This window comes from Phyllostomus discolor, chromosome 9 (genome assembly GCF_004126475.2).
Source record: "Phyllostomus discolor isolate MPI-MPIP mPhyDis1 chromosome 9, mPhyDis1.pri.v3, whole genome shotgun sequence".
In the NCBI taxonomy this organism is placed as follows: domain Eukaryota; kingdom Metazoa; phylum Chordata; class Mammalia; order Chiroptera; family Phyllostomidae; genus Phyllostomus; species Phyllostomus discolor.
In genome coordinates, this window is record NC_040911.2 from 48,430,387 (window position 1) to 48,442,846 (window position 12,460).

At 36.3% G+C, this 12,460-nt stretch overlaps 1 protein-coding gene across 1 annotated transcript in view; it reads left to right on the plus strand.

The window, feature by feature from the left end:
* The first annotated feature begins 867 nt into the window (after positions 1–867).
* The window catches only part of ANKRD12 (ankyrin repeat domain 12), a 157,452-nt gene continuing 145,859 nt past the window's right edge, over positions 868–12,460 (plus strand). The window contains 1 exon segment of the mRNA XM_036009317.1: positions 868–953. The gene's annotated coding sequence lies outside the window, so the exon portion shown is untranslated.

Sequence of the window (12,460 nt, forward strand, 5' to 3'; positions counted from 1 at the left end):
CACCTCCCCCACCTCCCACTTGGTACCTTCCGACTTCCCCGCCTGGTGGCTGGCGTCGAGGTGAAAGAGAGGCGGAGCGGTGGGGAGGGGCCGGCGGAAGGGGCGGGGCGGTCACGCCGCGTGTCCCGTGCCCGCGGAGTCACGTGGCCGTACTGCAGCCAATTGCCAGGCGACGCTGCCCTGCGAGCTAGGAGGCTGTGGTGAGAGACAGACCGACACCGGAGATGTTTTTAAGCCCGGTGTCGGTAGTGTTAGTGGCGGTAGCAGCAGCGACGAAGACAACGGCAGCGACAGCAATACCTAAGCACGCGTTCAGGGGCTAAAGCTTCCTGCGTCGACGGTGCCGCAAGTCCGTGAGGGTGAGGGGGGCGTGGCGACAAAGCCAGGAGGAAGAAGGGGCGCGGTTTCGAGCCCAGTCTCTGGCGCCCGGGAGGAGACCCCTCAGTTCTGCCCTGCTGCCGGCCCTCCCTCCCCAGAACAAGGTAAGGGACGCGACCTGCCCACCTCGTTTCTCTCTGCGCCGCCTAGCCTGGCCCGTGAAGTCGCCCGGCTGACAGTGACAAGCCGTTAGTGGCCCCGGCGCGGGTCCGCCCTGCCCGCCGCCTCCCTTCCAGGATTGCCGAGGGGCCGCAGCGCAGCTGGCAGCTGCCAAAGGGGTTAGGGGTGCCACGCGGGGCGGGGCCGCAGCTGGACTCTCCAAGCCACCGGTCCTCGCTCCCGGTACTGGGCTGCCGCCGCCTCTCGGAACATGGCGGGGCCTGGAGGAGCGTGTGCGTGCGAATGTGCGCGGCCCGAGAGGGCGCCGTCGGCTTGCCGCGGCCGACCCGGCGGGGCGGGTCGGGGCGGGGGTGGTACGCGCCCAGCTCGCCGCGCGCGCTCGCCAGCCTGCCAGCGGAAAGCCGCCGCGGCCCCTCCCTGAGGGAGCATTTGAGGTACCGGGGGTCGGGGAAGAGGTGGATGAAAGAGAGAAGGAAAATTGTCACTCTAATAGTCTCAGGGGAAGGGAGAGCGGCCACGCTGCAGTCCTGTCTTAAACGCCAGTGTAATCTGTTCTTGTCGCATTGGGCAGTTAGTTCTCTTCATCATTCTTTGAGTCCTTATTCAAATGATGTTCTTAGACCTTTAGAGTACCTCAGGTTCTTAAATCTTATTTTGAGATGTAATATGGAGTGACGTATCCTGCAGGATCTCAAAGCGTTAAATAAACGGTTGTACAAAGAGGTTACCGAAGCCCAGCTGACAGCTGTTTTAATAACAACAGTAAGAAACAGATTAAGATGGGAAGTTAACACTATTACACCAGTTGAAACCATAAGCAACATTTTAAGCAGTGTAGTCATCGACGTTGTCATTTCCAGTGGACACCCGCGGGTGAAATGGGTTGCAGATCCAGTGATCTGTAACGCTTTGGAATTACTATCGCTAATCCTGAAGTTGGAGTGAAACTGTGTTCTCAACCATCTATATATTTTTTTATTTTAAAAACGTTTATGTGAATTATAAAGGAAGATGAACTAACAAAGTAGCAATTTTTAAAGAAATTGACTGTTTATTAAAAACATATGCTCAAGTAGGCTGTTATAAACCTTGGGCACTGATCTGTGTTAGTTTCTTCAATCATTATAAAAAGGCTTTCCTGGAGATTAGTTAAGAACTGGCAGAACTTACGATCTATTGGTGCCAAGCAGCTTAAAAACAAAAATGAGGTAGTGTCAACTGTATAAGATCAAGTTGCTATGTTAACTAATTATGTTGTTAGGGAATGTCTTTAATTTGGGCTAAATGCAAAAACATTTAACAATTTGAAATGTTTCCTCAGGAGATTATAGACAAGAAGAGAAAGCCTTTAACTACTTAAAAATCTTTGATAGTTCACACAAGCGCTAACTACATTTCTGAACATCTGCATATGGTTTGACTAAGGTCAAGCTTAACTATTCAGGGTATGTATTGTATTTTAGGGACAAGCAGGATGTTAAATGAAGTAAAAACTAAGTTAAGAGGTACTCATGTAAGGAAAAGTAAAAAAAAAAAAAGTGATAGGATGCCCTTAATGTTCTTAATCTCTGATTTCCATAGTTGTTGCTAGAATGGTTTTTATGAACAAGTAGAGCTGGGATAGTGGAAATCTCTGGGTGTGTATTTCATGAAGAATATTTGAAGAAGAGTAGAGAGAACATATTCAGATAAGGAAGGAACTTAGGGGAATATATGTTGTGCAATCTCTGCTTTTAGTTCTTTAAGATCAGAAAGGGGTCAAAAAGTGTTTTTTTCAGTGGGGAGTGGGAGTGCCTAACCAGTGGAATGAATTCAAAAGGACAACATTTTTCATTAAGATACTTTCATATTACTTTTTTCCATATCGAATTGGTTGAAAATGTGGCTGATTATTCTGAGATAGATTGGAGAAATGGTAGTTAGTAAGGATATTTGGAAAACACTTCATTGGAAAAGAGGTTTTTATTCTAAAGAATAAGAAGAATAATAGTAAAAAATATTAAATTTCTTGGGATAAGTTGATAGTTAAATTTTCTTTAAACTTTTATGTTTTAAGAGCATCATTTCAGTCTAAAAAGAGAATGATTAGTGGTGTTAATTATTTCTGTCATAGTCCATGACTGCTTTCTGTATATAAACTTGATAATACTGAAGAAACATCTATGACAGGCATGAAGAATTTGTCCAGTAATTGTAGTGGGTTGCTTAAGAGCTGTTGACACTTTCTGATTTGGAACTTGTTGCCAAAACTAACATCAACATGTATTTGTAAAATGCCTTAGAGTACAGTCCTCAAGATTTATCTTTAGCACTAGCAGGGACATCAAATTATCTAGTCTGTTACCTTCATTTTACAGATGTGAAAATAAAGGCCTAATAAAGTGAAATGACTTAATGATGTCAGCATAACTAGTTAAAACACACTGTGGTTTGGGGCTAGAGATTTCTTGCTGTGAAGATGCTAATTTGCCTCTTCTTTAAGTAGTAGTGGAAAGAACATTAAAATGTAAGTGGAAGCTCTGGGTTTAAATTCTTGAGTTGTCACTTCCTAACTGTGGTTTTAACAAATCACTTTAACTTTCAGAACCTTGCCTTTTTAATCTAAAAAAAATATATTATCCTACATAATTTACAGGGACATTGGAAGGAACAAATGGATTACACATGACTATAAACTTTTATATTTATAAAAAGGAGTGATGTTATTATTATTTTTAATCCTCATCCAAGGATATGTTTATTGATTTTAGAGAGAGAAAGTGGTTGGAGGGTGGTAGAGAGAAGCATCAACCTGAGAGAGAAACATGGGCTGGTTGCCTCCCATAACTCCCCGGCCCACAACCTTTTGGTGTACAGATGCTCTGACTAACTGAGCCATCAAATCAGGGCAAGTGTAATATTGTTTTTAAAAGGAATACAGTTCTTTTTTTGTAAAAAGATGTCAGGATCCCTTGATTTTTGCTTATGCTTAGCTTTAGCTTTGTCTTCAGCACCTGCTGTTTTACAGATTATAACTCCCTGTAGATATATTTTCTGATCCCCACTTAGTTCTAATCTTAGTAAAGCCTCTTATGGAACATTTTAAAAATTGCAGTTGTTAGAGCCTAACTTCCTCTGGAGAGAATATGAAGTTTCTTCATACAGCATTTGAAAACATTCTCCTATACACTCATGCATGCATAATCCGTTTAGCAGTGGTTTTTAAAAAAGTAATAGTGAAAGTGTCTTAGTTGCAGTGTAATTTTGTCTGTTACTAGTTTCCAGATATGGCAGTAACAGGAGATAATTTTCCTTTATAAACTTAGCTTTGAATAGTTCATGTTAAGGTTATCTTGTAGATCTAAAATATATAGAAATATTGAGACAGTTTTGTTTATTGGCTTCTGTTAATTTTAAAGACCTTTTCTTCTAGTGCTTTAAATCAATAATACTGGAAACCATATGTCAATATTTTAGTATTACACATATTATTTATAAACTTGAAGCTAAAGTTTATGATAAACATGTTGAGCATTTAGAATATCTATGTAACATATCTGTGTTCAAAGTTTAAGTGAAATATTTCAGATAATTTTTATAACCTTGTAAAACAGATACTATTATTATTCTAACATGGCTAAGGAAAATGAGGCTTTGAACATATTTATGTGATGTGTAGATACTCATGGTCCTAAAAAAGTGACAGATTATGTTCCCTATTTTTAATCACTTCTCTGTGTTCTGCCTCTTAAGAATTAGCTGATTTTGAAAAGTTTAAGCAGTGTTCCTTAAATTTAGGAGTTCGAGGGGATCAGCTATTCTACCTTATACTTTCTTGGTCAAGAAATCAAAAAGAAAAGAAAAACAAATACCTTATTAGAATTGTAGAAGATAGACCAGCAAGCCTATGAGATTACAATATGGTTGTTGTTGGGTTGTTTTCTTTATGTGAGTTGTCAGGAGCAAATTATTCTCAACATCTACTGAAGGACTATAGTTAACATTACAAGAGGCTGTTCTAACAAACTTCACTTTGATGTTGATATTGCTGTTTTAAAGAAACATACTTTAATCACAGTGACTGAAGAGAAAGATAATTCATCAAACTCATTTAGGACTTTTATAAAGGATACAGCAATAATAAACTTGAGTTTGTCCAGATTAGAAGATAGCATCTAAGACTACATTTTTTGATTAGTGAGCCCTTCCAAAATTTTAAGAAATTCAAACTTAAGTTTTTAGAAAATTAAGTTTATACACAGAAATGCTTCCAAATTGACATGAGTGAAAGAGGTAAATTTTGAAGCCACAAGTTATGAGGTAGAAATCATTTACTTTTTTTGGCATTTAAAAATTTGTCATCTTTGGCCAATCTCTAACATTTTTTTATTGCAGTGAAATTATTTCAAAATATGTAGTTACTTTTCTGATTATCAGTTTGTATTTGGGCCATAATTGGGGGAAATATGACAGATATTATTGATCAATACTACCATATTGTTTGAAAGAGTTGTTAGAGCTTTGCAGCTTCTCAGATTTCAGTCTGTTTTTCCTCCTACATGGGAGTTTTTTGATATTTTAACTTCTAATAGAAAACAAAAACTATGTGTGTGTGGCTCTTTTCCTAGAATTAGCTATATTGACTCAGGATAAGATGTTAGCCCTTGCTGATGTGATTCAGTGGATTGAGTGCTGGCCTGGGAACCCAAAGGGTCGCAGGTTCTATTCCCCATCAGGGCTCATGCCTGGTTCTCAGGCCAGATCCCCATTTGGGGGGGGTGTGAGATATAATCTCTCACACATTGATGTTTCTCTCCCTCTCTTTCTCCCTCCCTTCTCCTCTCTCTAAAAATAAATAAAATCTTTAAAAATATTTAAAACAAAAAACAAGAACAAGATAGTATATTAAAAATTATAGTGCTTTGTAGTTTCTGAAATACTTTGTACATCTTATTTCTTTTGAATTTCTCAGCTATTCTGACATCAGCAAATCTGATGTTATTGAACCATGGATAAGATACAGGTTAAAATTCTCTGGAGTAATACTAGACTTTTGAAATTCATTCTTGAAATAATCATTAGCAAACCTAAAAGAAGAGGAAAGAAACACATGTACTTTTATTTTTTCTTCCATCAAAGGCACATTGTACTCCATTTTCTTTTTATTCTATTCTGCTTCTGAAACTTAAGCAGGGTAGAACTAGACACTAAAACCATTCTTTACGATGTGATATTACTAATGAGTGGTGAAGATTAATAATGTTAAAGACAGAAGAGAAAATTAAAATTTTACAGAATGTTTTATGCCATAATTTGCACAAAAGTATTACAACTAGGTATAAAGCCTTAGCGTGTATTTTGAATTTCTATTTTAAAGTTTTGCAACCTTTCAGTTAAAGTAAATCTTCATTACCAGAATTTAATTTTGACTATTTGGAAGTTACTTGGTGATTAAGGAAAAGGACTTTTATTGAGCTTCTTTACTGTAGGTACTGTTAGATACTTTTATATATGTTATTTTAATATGACAGTAGATATCTTACATATCTAGTTATTAAAATATTTCAAAAAGTCACTGTTATATCTCCAACTATAGATATGATTATACAAGAACCAACTTGGAATTTTTAAGTATTATATAAATGTAAGTATTATTTTGAGAGAAATTTTTTCTTAAGATCAACCCCAATTTATTAGTAGATTTATAGTTCAGTTGATCACCCAGTACTGGTAATTCAACCCTCAGAAATTATCTCTGTCTTCCAGGACTCATAAAAATGAAGACGAGTATTCTCTTTAAGCTGCTGTGGAACAGGAAAATAATACTTATTTATCAAGTTTCTGTTTATCCTCATGTTATTGAAAGTGAACAGGAATATTTGACAGCAAACTGGCTTACTCATTCTTCCTTTCCTTTGTTTTTACCCCTTCGTGACTCCTTCCTCTTTAGGTGCTAGTGCTCTCTTGCTTTTGCAAATAAATGAAAATAAATCCATTACCTATTTATTGTTGGTTAACAATTTAAATTCATGTTATTAAATTTAAATTATATTACTTTTAGGTAATATATATAACATGTAAATTATATTACATGTTAAAGCTTTTATCTTTTGGTATGAATGTGGGTCATTAGCTAATGCATGGGGAAGTAATCATTTGCACTTTCTCTTCTGTGAATTGACACTTGATATCCTTTGGCTGTTTTTCTGTCTTAGTTTCTTACTCAAAATTTCTAGAAGTGGCAATCAAGAATTTAAAGAATTTTTAAAACATTTATTAGGGTCTTTAAATTATAAAGTTAATACATGTTTACTGTTAAAATTATATAATAAAAGGGTTCTACTTTTGGATATTTTTTTTGGAGGGGGGACAGAAAAAGCAGGTTCTATGGAAAGGAACTTCACAGGGTAACCTTGTGAAGTTTATTTCTATTATACAGATGAGATTCAGTTTTAAAATGATGACTATTGCCTATTTACAGAAATATACATTTGAAGGGGTTGATGATAGTAATAGAAAAGGGCAGGGTAAAATGATTATTTTTGAGCCTTTGGGGGGAGGAAAAATTTATTTGTATTATGGATTTTTACAAAGAGTGAAAACTCTTGAATGATCCAGTCTGACTTTGTGTGATAGATTATCTCTGGATGTTGAATTTGAAGCTAACTGGAATTTTTATCTTTTTACTTCTGAATTTTCAAGTTTTGCCACAGTGGGTAAGTGTTATGGATATAATAAAGAAGATATTAAACATTGCATAATTAGTTAACAGATTTTAAATGCTTCTATGAAAAGCACTCCAGTTAGCATTTTTGAGGTAGGTGTGTGGGACAATATAGTAAAGACAATGTTATAGACTGTCTTTTTATGTGTTTCAACTCAGTGAACAAAACATAGACATGTGAAATAAGACGTTATTATTCTTTAATTGTTAAGATTTCTAGTTGGTTTGGAAAGGAACATGGTAAGCCCTGCAGGGACATGGATCATGTCTGTTTTGTTTACTGTTGCAACCCAATTCCATCACACTGTAAAAGGTCTGTGTATTGAATGGCCAAGAATGTCAATGACAGGAGAATGGTCTGACTGGCATAAAAAGGATGGACTTAGGAGTAAGGTAGGAAAGATGGGTAGCATATGAGAAAGGCTATGATTATTAGGATAAGGGGCATAATAAATATGAATTTCCAAAATGCGGAGTTATGTAACACTATATTTTAAAGGAAATAATTCTAGATGTTGTATGGAATTCAGTTAGGAGGCAAGATCATTGAAAAGGTTCTTAACGTTATAAGGTGTATTAGGTCCCAATGCTGAACACATATCTGAAAAAGACATTATCTTCTTGTATGTCTTTAGCAGAAAGAGATAATTACTTAAAGATCCATAATTAGGGAGAGATTCTGTAAACACTGAAATTATATTGCAGATTCTTTAGTAAATCTATAGTCAGGAGAAAGGACCTATAGCTTTCAGGCTGTGAAACAGGTCTGTCCAAAAAAGACTAAGAATCAGTGACTTGGAAATTTATTTTCAATTTTTGATGCAGAACTATTCCATTCTTAAGTAGTCCCAAACTTAGGTTTTTAGGCATTATCTTTTATACTATATTTCCTTTAATAGATAAAGCTGTTTAGTATTGGTCCTATCACTGGGATTTACCATTTTTTCCAGTTCATAACATTCATGTGATTATATATTAGGATGTGTTTTATTTTAAAAGTAAAACCAGATAACGCTCATATTCTTTCCCATTGGAGTTGGAAATTTCACAGCACCACCCTTTTCTTGTTACTTTTTCACAACTATTAGAATACAGTGAAGTAACTCTGTGCTGGTCCCTTATTACCATATTTTTCTTTATTCTCCTCAGCATTCTTCGGCAAGAAACAGTTTATAATTCTAAATTGCCCTGGTCCAAAGAGCTACTGAATATACATACTGCTGCCTTCAGCCAGTTTAGAAGTGTGTGTGTGTGTGTGTGTGTGTGTTTAAATGCCATGATACATGCAGTTATCCTGAATTCTTGTGTGTAATATAGTAGGTTCATGTTGGAAAGTGAGCAGGATACTGAAAAAGTGAGGTAGCAGATCAGGACTTAAATAAAGTCCAAACAATTCAACTCTGGTGTGAAGTCATGTGCAAGCCACAATTTGGGTTATAATTGAAGTAGTGTTATAACCAAAACTATTTTTGGGTCTGAGTGGGAATGGTATGGTATGGTTTACAGATTAGAGATAATACATTAGTATTGCTCTGTCATAGAGGAATGATTTCAGCTACCTCATAACTTCATTAAGAGTTTGGGTATAGATAAAGGTGTTTTTCAGGAACATGGGCTTATATTGCAAAAGCAGTGATTATGATAAACTATTCCGGCTTTTTATATGGTGACCTTTATCCCAAATCTTTTATATTTACATGTGTCAGTATTAAAACTACGCCCAATTATGTAAGCAATTAAAAGTCCTTTCCACTCTGGTGATCAGTGGGGTAACATGTCACATCCAGATTGCCCTCAACGTCCTAAAAGTCCTTTCCTTTTATCTAAGGCTAACCTATGTGCTGATCATTTTTTAATGAAAGCAGTAAAAGTGAGTTAGGGCATTATTTGACATTAAATTGTGAGTAGTACTTAGAATGGCACCTGAGGTATATGTTGAAAGATCAACTGCTTGTCTTGAGGGCAGGGGAGGAAGCAAAGTTACCATATCAAAACCTTTTTATTTTGAAATATTTCACATAATTTAAAAGGTATAGAAAACAGTAAAATGAGGGTACCTATCAGCAGTTAATAATTAAACATTAGAAATTCAGCCCTGGCTGGTGTGGCTTGGTTAGTTGGAATGTCGTCCCTTGGACCGAAAGTTTTGGGGGTTTGATTCCAGGTGAGGGATCATACCTACGTTGTTCATTTTGTCCCAGGTCTGGAAGCATGTGAGAGCCGATGTGTCTGTCTCTTTCTGTCTAAATGAAAAAATGTCTTCCACAGAGGATAAGAAAAATTACAAATTCAACTGAAACCCCCTATATTCCTTTCCTTCATCGGTTTCCTAACTCCCCCAGGGGGATTCCTGTCTTCTATCTTTGTATAAACTTTTTTTCCAATAGTGGCTTTTCCCTTTCTCTAGACCTCTGTAAGTTTGTTTCTTTCTTCAAAGTTTACCTCAATGATGCTTTCATTTTAACTGTGTATGTTGTACATAACAGTAACAGCAGTCTGACTTAGGGGAAGTAGAAAATTAAGATTGTATATATGAGGTAGAAATCTCCTTTAGTATCCAGGCAAAGGAAAGTCACACTAAAACATTGCATAGTGCAGAAGAGAATTTATATAGGATAGATGTAAGATTAACCTAATGAAATAATTATTTTAGAAAGATTAGTCTGGTAGTAGCACTGTGTGGAGCAGTGGGTCTGAAAGGAAATGGAGAAATGCTAACTCATTTTGACTGATCTTTTCTCCTGATTACCCTATATTAATGAGATTTTATTTGGTCTCCATACACTTTGCCATTTTGAAAGAAGAGAAAGGACCTGGTGGCAGAATACTTAATTATGGTGTTTCTAGTTTTCAGGATTTGGGAGATTACTCCTGACCCCTTTTAAAATCTGTTGACTGCTTAGTGCATATGTAGTGAATCTTAGATTTCTGCCTTCAGTATTGGTAATTTTTTCAGCTCCCAACACCAGAGATGCAAGCAAAGCTGCCTACCCATTTTCTCTGAGCTGTTGCAGCCCTCTGCTGGTCTATGGAAGATGCACAGTGTAGAACCCCGAAGAACTAGGAGAAAATCAGTAAACTCAGCAACTTGTTTTTAGAATCTTAGACCCTTAGAAGACATTTATGTCAGCTGTCCCAATTGCAGATGAATATTTTATACATCTATCTTAACAATTCTATAAATAAATGTAGGTATTAATAGAGGTATATATTAAATACCCAGGGCAAATAGATCGCCGTAAACACAATTGCCTATATTTCGTAATTTCTTTTAAAACTCTAAATGTATTGTTAGAATGTGGTCTTTTATGTTCCAGTTGTTTGACAATGTCAAAAAAAAATCTTTTGACCACTAATCTCTTTTGTTAACATTAACTAATGAAGTAATGAGAATTTAATTTTTTTTTAAATTTGAGGTATTGTTTAGTTATTACTATTAGAAGATAAATACAACAGTTAAATGCTAATTGCTTCTTTTAAGTGATTTTCAAAGCATTTTTTTTGTTGTTGTTGTTGCTGGAGCCAGAAATTTGGGTATTACTCTAGCCTCCTTGCTTATTTGCTACTATTTCTTTCTGCCTTACAGTCTGGTTATTATATTTTGCGTGGTCTCTCCCTCTCTCATCTACTGTTAATTCCTCTTTAGTTTGCTTTTCAAAGTTTCAGCAGGGGCATCTTTCTACTCAAATTATGTTACTACTTTTTTTTTTAAAGCCTTGCTTGTTTTTCATCAAGGTCAAACAACATGATGACAAGGTGCTCCATGATGTGACCCCTTGCTAGTTTTGTTTTCTGCTGCACTGTTTTTCAGTTTTTGCTATCCCTTCAATGTGGCCTGCTTTCTTGTGGGGTTTGTGTGTTCACACCTGTGCTCATGCTTTTTCTTCTGCAGCCTCATCTATATCTGTTCCATCTATGTCTACCTGCCTCACAGTCATCCTTAAGACTCCGTTTCAGTATTAACCTCTTCTTGAAATGTCCCAACCGTAACCCTGATATACAGCATCCAAATTGGGTGATCCCTTTGTGCTAGTACTATCATATTTCTGTAGCATTTATTATTGCATATAGTAATTAACTTGTCTTTTGCCGCTTAAAAACTGTAAATTCCCTTTAAGCTAGAATTGTGTCCTGTTTATCTTTAGTTCTATTGCTTGGCATAAAATGCTTAGTAAATGTTAAATGGTTGAATAATTACGTGAGCAAACTGGGGTTTGATAGCTAAAGGAAATTCCTAATATTAAATATTTTAACAATTCATTTTTTTGAAGTTAGGAGAATCAGTTCCTCTAGATCAATGCTTATTTGATAATATGTTTATATTGAGGAAAGAGAGGAAGAGATAAAGAATTGTGAATTTTAGAGCTGGAGTGGACTTCTTTTTTTTTTTTTTAAGATTTTATTTATTTATTTTTAGAGAGGGAAGGTGGGGAGAGAGAGAGAAATATCAATGTGTGGTTGCTGGGGGGTCATGGCCTGCAACCCAGGCATGTGGCCTGACTGGGAATTAAACCTGTGACACTTTGGTTCGCAGCCCGCGCTCAGTCCGCTGAGCTACACCAGCCAGGGCTTGGATTTCATTTTAAAACGAAGAAACTGAAACCTAAAGAGTTTATTAGAAAGAGTTATAAGAACTCAGGTGTTCCAGTTCATTTTTTATTTTGCTGAATTCTGCCTAATATATTTTGCTTTAGACTTGGCTAGGTTTATTAGATATTGGTTGTTTATATTTCAAGCAGTTGAGCTATTTAACTATTTCTCTATTTTATATCATAGCTTTACCTTTGTGAAATTTGGAAGCTGATAAGCTCATATAACCAAACCAAGTTGACCATTTATAGTGTGTTTACTTTGTATAGTCTTCTGAATTATCTGCCATGCTCAGATTTCTAAAATGTATTTTAGCAACCCCAATCCAGAGTGCAGCCTGTCTTTATTGTATTGAACTTTTGTTCTGAATATTTGCTTCCTTTTCTATTCTGGTGGTTGGGTTTAAAAACATAAAACACCTTTTTACCTCCTTTGCTTTACCTCTGTCTGAAGCAGTTTCTCACTTGCCATCTTATTATTCTTTCCCCTTGGCTTCTACCCAGAGAATTGTAGTCCTCCAGAGCAAATCAAGTGTAAGTCAACCTATTATTATTTTTAACTTTTTATTTGAAGATTATACAATGCATGTTCATTATAAAAGTTAATATAGGATTATATAAAATAAACTGTAAGTATTCTTTAAGAGTGTTTAAGGATATTGTTGAGGAC